The 4821-nt window shown below is 39.1% G+C and overlaps 1 long non-coding RNA gene across 1 annotated transcript; it reads right to left on the reverse strand.

The window, feature by feature from the left end:
* Positions 1-3502: 3502 nt before the first annotated feature.
* Positions 3503-3901, reverse strand: LOC310720925. The gene is made up of 2 exons (XR_014531867.1): positions 3785-3901; positions 3503-3703 (listed from the first exon to the last, which is right to left on the reverse strand). It is a non-coding gene; the product is annotated as an uncharacterized lncRNA (long non-coding RNA).
* Positions 3902-4821: the final 920 nt, after the last annotated feature.

A 4821-nucleotide genomic window follows, 5' to 3' on the forward strand; every position in this document is an offset into this window, starting at 1 on the left:
AAAGCTTCGTGACTTGACTTTACTAGTTCACCCTTGTAGAGCTCCATTTATAGTAACGTCTCAGAATATTATTTTATTTTTGTACCCTATGCTGTTGTCTTGACTCTATCATTCTGCATTTACTGTAGACTAGAGAAACGATTGTGGAAACTTGAGAAACTATTGGTGTGTGCGTTTTGAATACCTCATGTTATATTTCCTCCTTATGTTCTGATATAAAACCCCAACTCTTCTTGAGGTACTGATGTAGGTGAGGTGAGGAGACCTGGTGTGCAGTCAGCATTCACATTCATTCCAAAGGTCTTCAGGCTACCTTATCCAAAGACCTTCAATGCTACCTTATCCAAAGACGTCCAATACAACTGCTTTCCACACATCACCGCACCACAATGAAGTACGCCTCGTGTTTGTTTGCGTACCTGTTTCATGTTCATTAAAACATGAACGCATACGGTACACACACTGTCCTTTAATTTTGTCATCTGATGCGTTTTTTTGTTACTCTATAATTTTTACCTTATTTCGCGTTTAGGTTATGGTTTTTGGTACTTTAAGCATTGTTTAGTGTTTGGTTTCAATCTGTTGGTTTCATGTGTTTTCCCAATTTTCATCCGCTCTCCTAATTAGTACATTAGACAACATAAATTATGTGCCTCATTTATACTGCCAGTTCCAACCCATTTCTTTGGCCAACTGGTTTGCACTGATAAAAATTCAGGAAACAAATGTAACCCTGTGAACATTGGTATACATTGTTATATCATTATCCTGGTATGTTTTTATTTTATTATTATTATTTTTGGATATGTTTCAATATCACTTTGTACATACGTGAGAAATTTGAATATTGCATGTAAAGTGAGTCATTTCACATGATAACCAATGAGGTGTTCTATTTAGTTATGGTGTGTTGATAATCAGCCAATTAGAATGGACAGAGATCAGAAGGGGGCGGGGGCACCGGATATGGTTTTGGAAAAGAGGATTGTCGGCGCGAGAGCTTGAGAGAGAGTGCTTTTCCTGTCTTTTTGGACTTTCTTTGCCGACGGGAACAAGAAGACTGGAGGTTTTCTCTGCAATTCTTTTCCGTGAAATTTCGGGACTGAGTTGTGTTACAAACTGACCCGAAAAGATGTACGGACCTCGTGTTCGAACCGGGACAGCTTCACGTGTTAAAAGGAAGAGGAGGCTGACCTTCCTGAGTGAGGAGTGAGTAGCCATTTTTTGGCGGGAGACGCGTGACTTTTCCTCAGCTTCGGACTGGTTCCTGGATCCTGCTGAAAGACCGACCAAAACCTACAAGTAGCCCTTTATCTGTGCGAATTGGTGAGTTTTAACCGTAGCAGATGAGAGAACTGAGTGAGTAAACAGTCTGACTGTTCATTGCTAAATTCACCATTCATTCCCGATTGCCTGTTAGTGCACCAACGAATTTGGGCCCCAACGAAATCCAAGCGCTTGGTCAAGGACACTTTACACACTGGCAAGGTGAAAGTTTGTTTTTGGGTATTGTGTTAATTTATATTGGTATATTACAGCAACTATACATTTGAAAGAAAATATGTCCTTTTACCCTATACACAAGGATGAAAAAAATAAAATATATATATATATATATATACACACACAGTGGGTACGGAAAGTATTCAGACCCCCTTAAATTTTTCACTCTTTGTTATATTGCAGCCATTTGCTAAAATCATTTAGGTTCATTCTTCTTCCTCATGAATGTACACATAGCACCCCATACTGACAGAAAAACACAGAATTGTTGACATTGTTGCAGATTTATTAAAAAAGAAAAACTGAAATATCACATCGTCCTAAGTATTCAGACCCTTTGCTCAGTATTTAGTAGAAGCCCGCTTTTGATCTAATACAGCCAGGAGTCTTTTTGGGAAAGATGCAACAAGTCTTTCACACCTGGATTTGGGGATCCTCTGCCATTCCTCCTTGCAGATCCTCTCCAGTTCTGTCAGGTTGGATGGTAAACGTTGGTGGACAGCCATTTTTAGGTCTCTCCAGAGATGCTCAATTGGGTTTAAGTCAGGGCTCTGGCTGGGCCATTCAAGAACAGTCACGGAGTTGTTGTGAAGCCACTCCTTCGTTATTTTAGCTGTGTGCTTAGGGTCATTGTCTTGTTGGAATGTAAACCTTCGGCCCAGTCTGAGGTCCAGAGCACTCTGGAGAAGGTTTTTGTCCAGGATATCCCTGTACTTGGCCGCATTCATCTTTCCCTCGATTGCAACCAGTCGTCCTGTCCCTGCAGCTGAAAAACACCCCCACAGCATGATGCTGCCACCACCATGCTTCACTGTTGGGACTGTATTGGACAGGTGATGAGCAGTGCCTGGTTTTCTCCACACATACCGCTTAGAATTAAGGCCAAAAAGTTCTATTTTGGTCTCATCAGACCAGAGAATCTTATTTCTCACCATCTTGGAGTCCTTCAGGTGTTTTTTAGCAAACTCCATGCGGGCTTTCATGTGTCTTACACTGAGGAGAGGCTTCCGTCGGGCCACTCTGCCATAAAGCCCCGACTGGTGGAGGGCTGCAGTGATGGTTGACTTTCTACAACTTTCTCCCATCTCCTGACTGCATCTCTGGAGCTCAGCCACAGTGATCTTTGGGTTCTTCTTTACCTCTCTCACCAAGCTCTAGGAAGGGTTCTGGTCGTCCCAAACGTCTTCCATTTGAGGATTATGGAGGCCACTGTGCTCTTAGGAACCTTAAGTGCAGCAGAAATCTTTTTGTAACCTTGGCCAGATCTGTGCCTTGCCACAATTGTCTCTGAGCTCTTCAGGCAGTTCCTTTGACCTCATGATTCTCATTTGCTCTGACATGCATTGTGATCTGGAAGGTCTTATATAGACAGGTGTGTGGCTTTCCTAATCAAGTCCAATCAGTATAATCAAACACAGCTGGACTCAAATGAAGGTGTAAAACCATCTCAAGGATGATCAGAAGAAATGGAAAGCACCTGAGTTAACTATGAGTGTCACAGCAAAGGGTCTGAATACTTAGGACCATGTGATATTTCAGTTTTTCTTTTTTAATAAATCTGCAACAATGTCAACAATTCTGTGTTTTTCTGTCAATATGGGGAGCTGTGTGTACATTCATGAGAAAGAAGAATGAACTTAAATGATTTTAGCAAATGGCTGCAATATAACAAAGAGTGAAAAATTTAAGGGGGTTTGAATAATTTCCGTACCCACTGTATGTGTATGTATGTGTATGTATGTATATATATATATATATATATATATATATATATATATTTTTTTTTTTTTTTTTTTTTTTTTTCTTTTAAGCGTCAGGGTTTTTTTTCTTACAAACAAAAATAAGTCACTGTTTAGCTACTTTTATATTTGTTGCATTTTGCATTTGATTTAAATATTTAAATTTGTATTTGAATGTGATATTCTTTTAGAGAAAGCTTCAGAACACTAATAGTGTTATTCAGTTTTGTCTAAGTAAGAGTAATAGTGAACACCTACTGTTAATTAATTAAATTTTTTGTTGTTAAACTTTTTGGAGGCACCGTGAGGTAAAATTATAGATTCAGTAACACCTAGATTACAGATAATCCAGCTAACTCACCATCAATCGCTGGAGCCCAGGCCCTGTTGGTTTGCGTGCCGTTACTAGTAGTGTTACACAAATCTTTATACATGTTGTTTTTGTCGTATTTTATTTTAGTCTGTGGAATGAAAAGTAAGTAAATTAGCTGCAGTTAACAAAACATATATGAAAAAAAGAAAACTAATGGAGTTTGATTTACTCATGTACCAGTCTGTTCCGGAGGAAACGCAGCAGGCCATGTAAATCATCTGGGAGTTTTTTTTTCACGATCTTGTAAATCTGCAATCTGTAAATGTAAAATATATTTTTAATTATCTAACAAATTTAAATATTTAAGTTTTGATTAAAAAAAAAAGTATGTGCACCCCTGACCATGACATGCGTGTGTTGGTCAGCATCTCAGTCAAAATATTTATTCCACACTATTAGGATTTGTGTTCACACTGCTACAAGAGCTTTGTGCAGGTGGGCATTGTCCTACTGGAACAAGTTTTGGGTCTCTCCTTCTGATACTGTCATCACTGATTCCCTAGCAGGTAAGCAGCAAGTACATTTTCCAACACAACAGTCCCAAACTCAAGAGCATACCAAGTTACTGCACACAAATGACAGGATGTATGAAATGTGTGCTGGGATATGGCCTTGTTAGACCTCTTTGCCTGCTTGTTTTAACTAGAATTGTGTTACTTTGAGTAGTAGATTGGGAGCAAACTGGTTTGTGACTTTAGTAATATGTTTGGTCATTTTTACTACAAATTCTACCCTTTTTAAAAAGAGAGGATTGAAAGTGCTGATGACTGAATCCTACGTTGTTTTAGAACTCCTACCTGTTGTTGTCCCAGAAATAAGGACGCTCTACAGCCTCCTTGGCCAACAACCTCTCTTCTGGTTTAGGTGTCAGCTTTTACTCAATCAGATCTTTGGCTTCAGTCAGTCTTTTCATCTAGGTGGTATTTTCCATCGTAAAAAAATTTTTTCTACTTCAGACTGTTTGTAAAAAGGATGATCACCACCAGAGAGGATGTAATACACCAGCATTCCAGCTACCTGCAACCACAAGCAGGTTTTACAATTCAGTACTTGTGGTGGTTTAACCAGTGTTGGGTTTTGCAGTTCGATAATAAAACCTGTGAATCGTTTTTAATTACTTTTTCTGTTTTCTTACTTTCCACTGATTGACACTTAATAGTTTAGGAGACAAACCTGAATGTCAGTGCTTAGCTTGTACCCACACGG

This window comes from Silurus aristotelis (genome assembly GCF_946808225.1).
Source record: "Silurus aristotelis genome assembly, chromosome: 26".
NCBI lineage: Eukaryota > Metazoa > Chordata > Actinopteri > Siluriformes > Siluridae > Silurus > Silurus aristotelis.